This window comes from Limulus polyphemus, unplaced genomic scaffold, assembly GCF_000517525.1.
Source record: "Limulus polyphemus unplaced genomic scaffold, Limulus_polyphemus-2.1.2 Scaffold1077, whole genome shotgun sequence".
NCBI classification, from domain to species: Eukaryota; Metazoa; Arthropoda; class Merostomata; order Xiphosura; family Limulidae; genus Limulus; species Limulus polyphemus.
The window spans coordinates 327,713-337,447 of NW_013666687.1; the positions used below are offsets into that span (position 1 = coordinate 327,713).

At 31.6% G+C, this 9,735-nt stretch overlaps 1 protein-coding gene across 4 annotated transcripts in view; it reads right to left on the reverse strand.

The window, feature by feature from the left end:
* Nucleotides 1-8,700, reverse strand: part of LOC106462027 — a 68,373-nt gene extending 59,673 nt beyond the window's left edge. For 3 of the 4 annotated variants that reach the window (XM_022389144.1, XM_022389146.1, XM_013921899.2), the window contains exon 1: nucleotides 8,610-8,700. The gene's annotated coding sequence lies outside the window, so the exon portion shown is untranslated. The remainder of the gene's footprint in view (nucleotides 1-8,609) is intronic. The other variant, XM_022389145.1, reaches the window with a different exon arrangement.
* Nucleotides 8,701-9,735: the final 1,035 nt, after the last annotated feature.

A 9,735-nucleotide genomic window follows, 5' to 3' on the forward strand; every position in this document is an offset into this window, starting at 1 on the left:
CTTGTTATAGTTTTCATGCTATAACTTTTAAATTAGTATGTGTACATTAATGAAATTGGGCAGATTGTCAGTAAACATTATAATGCTTTCATATGTAAAATATAAATTTTTTTTATTAAGTCTTAAGGTTTGTTAAACAATGTTTTTCTCATGCCTTTTTTATCTTATTGCATGTTGCCTATCCAACATGCAAAGTAATTTTCATTTTAAGACTAAAAATAGTTTTATGCATCAGAAAAGTTTCAAATCTTTATAATGTCCAGTTAGTTATCAAACATTTCTCACGAAAAACTTTATATTTTATCTGTTATTTTTACTAACGAATCCCTTTATGGATTTTTTTAGGATTTATATATATACAATTAAATAACCAAAAAATCATAAATTACTATATCGATACCATAGAACCCAACTACAATTCATCAAGCTTTGTAACTAAGCTGTATTTGGGTCTAAAAAAAATATTAAATTTTGAGCAGACTAAAGATACAACCTACTTCCTTGAAATCTTGGTTCAAAAGAACAAGATGGTGTCCTAACACATGAAAATGACCGAGAAAGCCTCTAGGGGGACATCCTGAGCTTTCAATTGGTTATTCACATGTCATATATTGAAGTAACTGTACATAATAGTCCGTTTCCAAAAATGGAAAGAGGTGAGCAGGGCCACTGTGTTCAATTCAGTAAACGAGTGATATCTCAGCAAACAGAAAAGATACGATGTTCTTATTTTATATTCTAGCTTTTCAATATCGGTAATTTGAGTTCCTAATTCATACAAAACTACAAACATAGTATTTTGACATTACAAACATCTAATCTGATCCAGTGCTGCATTCAATATACCACGACACACAAAAATCGATGTTTAACAATGTTTTTTTAATATTTACTTTTAAATCAAGAAATTAAATAATGTATAATACTAAAATTTGAATTATAATCAACAGTTTGATACCAAATGTATTAACATAAATTCATGAAATAGTAGTCCAATAAAATTTTTAATGCGAGTCAACAAACGAAATGACATGGCTTTTGACCTGTGATCCATACAAATGCTTCAATTCTGTAATTAACTGCTCTTACTTCCAGGTAACATTCTAGATAAACCATGGAATTATTTCTGTTGGTTCCTCAATTGAATAATGTTACCAAAACATTTTTAACAACACTTTTTTTTCAGCATGGACCTATTTATGTAAGAAATTCAAAGAAAACATTTTCTTTCCACTGTGTTTTCTTAATGCATGCAACATAAAGTTAACAGTGAACATCACAATTATTGTAATGGTAATTTTTCCAATAAAAGTCCATTTTCTCATGTTAGAAGTTATATCACAGCAGACTAAACAAAAGATAGTGAATCTTTTGACTTTAGTATATAGATGTAGCATTAAACATATGGTAATCATCAGAAGTATTTGTAAGTGAGTGAAAAACTTATTATATATATGTGTGTGTGTGTGTGTCTTATTTAGCATTGCAGTGCTCCAGATAAGGGCATACTGATGTAATTCCTAACCAAAAATCAGCCATTTATGGCCTTAGAAAATATATTGAGTTGTTACTACTAAGTGTGCTAGAGTTATCAGTAAAAGAAAAAAGGTACTGTATGAAAACATGCACCTCAATACTGTATAGCCATATACATTTTGTTTACAAACCCTTAACTTCTGATTTTCTTAAGAGTACTTTGATAAGCCTACTTAACAAGTGATAGAAAAACATGCACCTTTATGCTTTATTGGGCCTGTAAATTTTGTGTTAAAACTAAAAGAAAAATTTTTAATGTCATTATTTCTGTTTATTATGACTGCATCTGGTGATTTAATGGACTAAGTTAATCATGTGTCAAATTTCACTCTTCAAAATAGTAAAATAATTCATAGTTAGTTAAATTACCTTTTATCATAAAATGTTACTAGTGCACTCTGTAAAAAAAATTAATATTGATTCCACAGACAGAATTCTGGGAGTAATTACTCCTTACAGAAAACAATTAATGGAGAACCGGTACTGTTATATGTCTGGCGTCTATTAATTAGTAAGGACTGAGTATTTTCACACTGTGTTAGTAGATATACAGGACAAGAACAGTATCCCATATACACAGGATAATTATGGAAATGTGTAAGTGTGCTAAATGCTACTATATGATCAGTAAATCTTTGAATATGCATGTTAGCTAATTTTTAATTTAGTTCTGTCAGGCCTATTTTTGAGGTGGAGTTTCACTCCATTTTTATTTTTGTTCTTGTTGCTTCCAAATTCATTTTCAGCTTGATCTTTGTCCCATATGCCACTGGGTGTGCTTACAGCACTCCCAAGATTTCCTAACTGGATTTTGCCGAGATAAGAAAAATGCTTTATTTTTTAGCTCCAGTTCTTTTTTGGTTACAAAAATAGTAATGGTTATGATTATTATTTGTTTTATGATATCTCAGGAATTGTTTTGCTTTCAGTAGGTGGCTATTTCAGAGGAGTTAAGAGTATTGCATTATACTGGTATCTCTACTGACTGTCAATTATATTAGCTTTTACAATATGAAATAAACACTGTATTCAACACATCAATATGAATTTGATACTGATGCATATAAAATGTAGGTTAGTATAATAGATTTTTACAAAATGCTTTGGTATTACAAGTTTCATTAAAATTATAAACTCAATAAACACATAAATTGTTTTTCGTCATGAAACAAGCACAAGATGAATAATATTACAAAAAACAAATTACTTTAATAGAAACTGGTGAATGCAAGATGTAATTTTCCACAATATATAAAATATTATAGGTTTATTTCAAATCTCTTGTATACTTCTCCTCAGTGATAATACATATAAATTTATTATTACTCATAAAAATCAGTAAATAATGTGGCATTATGAACAAATATTCATCTTATGTTGATGATCCCAGAATGACAAAGATATATTTATAAGAAATGCAAATGAGAAAAGACTACATAATCTAGGTAACTCAATTACTTTTCATGTTTTAAAATAATTTCACATAGCCTTCATACCTGCATTATAAAAACAAATCTTGAAAAGGCCTAAGCTAACAAACAATTCCACAAGATAACTACTTGTATCTCACAAACTCAGTAATTACATTTGAGAACAGACAGGTGATTTTAAAATTTGAAAATCCTGCAAGTCAAAAGTAAAGGGTTTAATTAACTAGTGTAAGCACATTAATATTATCCCATATGAAGTAACTTACTCCAAATTTGTACAAGAAATTACTGTATGTACATTTTTAAATATGAAAGCCAGAATGCAATAACAACTTTTTGCAAGCAATCTTTCTTGGGCTCATTTGAAAACTTTAAAAAAGGGTTAAAAACATCAAAGTTGGGCCATGTAGGGTGAACTTTCAGATAATCATAACTGGTTCAGTCAGGCCTAACCAGGAAAAATCAATCAGGTTCATTATTAAATGCAAGTTCAAACATACTTTTTAAAATCAAGTACTACACAAATAAAGCAATAATTAACTTGCATATGTCAAGATAATTTAAAACATTTAAATTCCAATTTTTAACATTTAAATTTAAGATATGTCAAAGGACATGACATAATTCAAACATATTTAATTGACAGTTATATTTTGGTGATACAGATTTAATATTCTGAGTTGCAACTGTAGTGCTTATATTAAAATTTATAAATCATCAAACAATAAGTAACAAAAACATTCTGACTATATCTAATTTAATATATTAAATTTCTTCATGATAATACCTTTGCTTCATTTTTAAGCTGAAATAAAAAAATGTTGACAGAAATGGTAAGTATATTGTTACGTCTCCGTTTGTTAATTAATTTTCCGTAACTTCGTTCTGACGAAACTTTAGCGACACAAGTTCTTTCTTAAATAAAACTGGTTTATTCTTTCTGAATATAACATTGCGATACACTTAATTTCAACAGTCGCTCTATAATAAATGCTCACGTTTCACATGGCCAACAATATTTTGTCCGCATACATTCAATTACTCATTACATAAACACTTTTGTCCCGTCACGTTGTGACCATCCTATATATACCAGGCTATCCCCAATCTATTAAATGCTAGGGCATTCACGAAGGAACAGGATATTTCTAGAAAACGGGTGGTGTGATAATAGTCACGCGACCTTGCTGACGCAAAAATATATTAGGTTTAAACAGTACCAAGTCATTGCCACACTGTTTACAATTTAAAGTACATATTAAACAAAAAATATTTAATACCCTAAACTGCCAAGCATTACAACCCATTTCTACTGTGAGGATTGTCAATAATAACAACAGATGTGACCAGAGATGTGAACTACCTTCTCTCATATCACAAGTTATCCTGTTCTGGTTGATCAGTCTCTTCAGACATCCAAGCAGTGTACTTTTACTAGGTCAAATAGGATTTTATGTTATATTTACAAAAATACTGAACACAAGTCTAAAGAGGCTATAATTTAGGCCACATTTGGAGTACTGCACTCATTTTTGGGTTCCTTACCTTAAGAAGGACAATGAATTGTTGATAAGGGTTCAGAAGAGGCTACTAGGATGATACCCAACATGGAAAAGTTGTCATACAAGTACAAGTTAAGATTTCTGAAATTGTTTTCTCTTCAAAAAAGAATAGTTAGATGGGATCTGATTAAGGTATTTAAGACTCTTAGGTGAACTGATTGTGTTGATGCATGATCCCTTTTTTTTTGGGGGGGGGGAAGAGTGTATTAGCATTCTCTATGTAGGGATGGCACAGACAACCATATTAAAGCAATACAAAGGTCATCTGATTTTCTTCTCTACAAATCATCAAAAGCTATCTGGCATATTCACTCTGTCTGTGATGTATATTCTATTTTTCAGCTATCCAGAGCATCCCAAAGTCAAAAACTGATGAACAGTCAAAACCAAGATTTCTTATTTTCGTTCATCATCATCTTTCCTCAACAATAGTTACGACAGCGGAAGTCATGTGACGCTGGTAACATGACACGAGATTCTCAAAAGATCTTGAATTGTCCTGGTAACTCTAGTCTATTCCAGGCACCCTCTTTTTTTAGTATATAAGCTTGACAAGAAAAACCAGCGCAATGGCATAGATAGATAGATATGGAGATAAATAATTGAGTCAAGCGAACGGTAGTGACGGTAATATAAAGTGTGTGTTTTGTTATCGAGATTGCAAACGTATTGACTGTGAAAATTCTATGTATTACAAAGTTGTATCAAGAAAGAATAAATTAGTTTTAATTAAGAAAGGACTTGTATCGCTGAAGTTCTTCGGAAACAATTTATACCGGAAATTTACAAATGAGCAGAGACGTGACATTAACATTTGGTAGAGAAAACCAGTCTACACAATCTTTGACAATCTATTTTATTATTATTCTATGTAATATTTAAAAAAAAAAAATCATAATTCTAGTGTAAACAATGTTATTAGCCCTTGAAGTTAACTTTCCTACAGAATCTGATGTTCCTTTAAACTTAAGTACAGGTTGAAACAGGAATTACTAGCCAATAATAGACACACATTAGATGACTGTAACATGTAGAATACTCAATGCTTTGTACATTATATAGTCGGTGTCTTTAGGGAGCAACCCCTATGTTAAGTATGAAGTGAAGGAGTAAAAAAAAAACATTAATAGACATATAGGACATTGGAAGCTAAATAGGAAGAGCTACCTGGCACAGTTACTCTGTTTCCAGTGTATATGCCACTTTTCAGATATCCAGAACATCCAAAAGTCAAAACCAGTGAACAGCCAAAACCTAGATTTCTAATTTTCCTTCATCATCATCTTTCTTCAACAGACCTAGCCCCCACCTAATTCTAGCTATAACTATAATTTTAAAGTCATTTGATAGAGCAAAACAGTCTTCACAATCTCTGACTACCTATTTTATTATCATTATTATTATATGCAAAATGTATAAACCTTTAGAATACACTCTATAACCTAGTAACCCATGTTTAAAAAAAGGTAAACAAACAAGTATAAGAAAAAATATATTGCTAAATTAAAAACTATGTAGGGCTGACTACTGAACTTGCAAAAAGGAACCAAACAAGTTAGGGATGGAAGTGGACATATCACTTGATTAGCTAATAATCACATAACAGACTAAGCTGTCTCAACTTTACATAGAGAATAAAATCCCTACAATACTGGCTTCCTCATTGGCAAAACAAATAGAACAAGGACTTCCAATCATAAAATGTTACTCTACTGTAAAATAATCATAAAAGTAGTATTCTGAAATTAACTAAAGAAAAAGTGCAATGATGAAAACTGAGATTCTCTTCAAACACCAAACTTTCAATAGACAGAGTGGGGAAGCCAGTAGTGTAGGAATTTTATTCTCCATGTAAAGTCAAGGAAGCATAGTCTTTTATGTGAACATTAGCCAATCAAGTGATATGTCCACTTCTATACCTATCTGAGTATCTTATTTTGTTCCTTTTTAAGTTCAGTAGCCAGCCCTTCGTAGTTTTTCTATTTAGTGATAATGTTATTCCTTATACTTGTATAGTTAATGGCGAGAATGGTAGGATTAGGAGACAATAGCATACATTTTGAGTTGTTTTTACTTAAACTTTAGTTTAGTCTCAGGATGTCACAGATGAATCCACAGGTCCATTGTTGTCCTTAACATTTATGTTATGCTAAAGACAAGTTTTATACATACTTTAAGTTTAAATGACAATTTAATTGTAACTGTTCTTTACTGTTTGAGCTTAAACTTAATAAAACATTTCAAATTGTGAAATTAGTAGCACAAGATTCATTATATAATAACTTGTTAGTTTTAATTGTTCTATTAAGCTCTTAAGGAAATTAGACCAAGTAGATAATTTTAGTTCATATTATTAGATTTCTGATATTGGTAGTTTGTGTATCTTTTAAAGTGCTATCCAGATAGTACAGTAGTTAAATCCCTGTAGTATTATACTGAAACAAATATTTTAACTGACCCATAGGTATCCAGCAAACACAGCTTTTTCTGGCAAATAAAAACACCTTTATATGCATTGGTACAATAATAGTGATAGTAAATAACAATGAACTTCAAGTTGAACAATTATAGTCTTTATGTCTGTATAGATTGTATAATTCAAAGTTGTGAACACACTAACTGACTAAGACAAACTGTCTTTAATGTTGCAACACGTTATATACAGCTCAGTGTATATCAAGTTAAAATTATAAATCATTAAAAAATGTTAAGTTTGGGTGAATAGTAATGGCAGTAAATATAACAAAATTAATATGGTACAAGTTGAAATTTACTGTTCAGTCAGCAAAGAATATTCATGCAAGAGCCAAATTCCATGGTAAGTACATGTTATTCCACTATACATCACAAATATATATGATTAAGTCTTACAATATTAACATCACTGTGACACTACTAGGCCCAATCTGTGTCCGAAACAGTAAAATAACAAAAACGGACTCAACAGTATTCTCCAATATACGGTAACCACAATGTGAATAACTCGCCCGAGACAAGTGACACATTGCGCCACGAGTATTTGATAGGTGGCGTAGGTAGAACCAACTCGGATCACTGATTCGTTACTGCACCACAAAAGACGTCATTGATTAATATCCTAATATTAATCTGAAATTTGATAGCGTCAAAAATCGATTTCAGACAAATATGTGCTTGATGACGAAGCTACAGATCAGGGGCCAGCCAAAAACACAACAACACAAAAGCTACACCCTCAGTTATATCCCTCACTTTAAAAATGGTCTCGCCCTGGACGAATGCTCTTTACAGTTTTATAATCGCAAGCTAAACAGCCGTTCGCCGCGTGGGTTCGTCGATTAGGAAAACATTACCGTATGTACGTCTTCCTTAAAGCCTCGTAAAATGCAAGCACAGCGGTAGAAAAAATATAACTTCACAAGAAGAACACACTTATCATCGCCTTATGTTTTAATGTACTATTTTCACTTCTTCGTATTGTTTTGAATTTTTGTCATACATAGCTTTATGTAACTCTGAAGTTTCGGTTCTTTTCCAGAATTAAATGATATAATTTACAATTATAGCAACTTCTGAATTCACCCAAGTAGCATGATTTATACTTTTTAGCATTGAAATCAAAACCATAAAATTTTAAAAAACAAACATTCAGATTGTATATAGAGTAAGGTCATAATAATAAGCAAAACCTTTGTTTACTTCGTTTATATTTACGGAAAACAGTTAAATAAAAATTATTTGCTTACAAGAAACTGCGAAGCTCTTTCATTTTCAAAATTTGGGTCTTGTCTAAAGAAAAACCTTACATTCCACAAACATGGCAATTCCCAGCAAGGTACACTTGCTCTAACTTGTTTAAAATTAATTTCAGTTTCAATAAACAAACGCCGCCATGATAAAAGTATTCCAACTCTTAAGTACAACACTTCATTTCAACACCAAAAGGCAAAACAGAACAGCAGCAGTATTACTAGTAGTACTATACTCTTCACTGTGTATTTTGATTATGTTGGAGTAATGACATAAGCATAAAAACATGAAAGGTTAAACAAACTAAATATTAAAAACGGACTTCCCGAGGATCAACAAAATTAATACTTACCCACATATGTTAAAAGCAGATCCTACAATAACATCGCGATAACACATTAGTTCGTCTAACGGCGCTCTTCTCTAACTGTACCGGTGGGATGTTATCACTCCTGGTCAGAATAACCTGCGCGTACGCCTGTCCAGACATTACGTGCGTACATGGTATTACGCACGTGCTTTTTAACAACCATTAATCTTGTCTCATAGGGAAAACTATAATTCATACAACCCTAACGGTTAGGCGTAATATGTTTATCAACATTACAACGTACTGTAAAAGTTTCATAACAGCTGTAATTTTACGACATTCGAGACTTGGAAAGTTACTTTAGTTAGGTAAAACGAATTCGGGAAAAAATTCCAAAATAACAACTTTGGAGTTTTCGTAATGCCTCACTTATTTCTGTAATAGTATAAACAAGTAGGTTATTGCTGTCTCGAAATACGGTTTGACAGATATGTATTTTAAATTATTTTACCCACCTGTTTAAGTGTTTAGACTTTAAAGTAGTTTGGATTTGTCAATGCATTTAAAAACATGAGAAATTATCTAATCTTTTAACTTTCTTTTGACGAAAATCCTGCCAACTAAATATGGTTTGTTTGTTTTCTTGATGTTAAAAATTATTATCAATTTTGTCTTACTTTGTGTCTAGTCTCTATATTTCATTCTCACGAACTCACAACTACTTTGTAATAAATAACTTATCAGATCTGTTGTTATTCTGTAGATAGGAAGGAGGAAATATTGATACTGTTACGTCTCCGTTTGTTAATTAACTTTCCGTAACTTGGTTCCAACGAAACTTTAGCGACACAAGTCCTTACTTAATAAAACTGGTTTATTCTTTCTGAATATAACTTTACGATACACTCAACTTCAATAATCGCGCTATAACAAACTATAATTCACGTCTCACGAGCTCGACTTCAACAATACAATACGTCTCACTCTGACTGCAGTTCAATTATTCATTACCTACATACACATTGTTGTCCCGTCACGTTGTCACCCTCTTATATATACCAGACTACCCTATATCTAGTAATCTCCCGACAATTCCCGAAGGTTCGAGAGAACGCGTCACGTGACCTCGCTGACGCAACACTGCTCCCTCCTTAGTATTGTTCGTCAC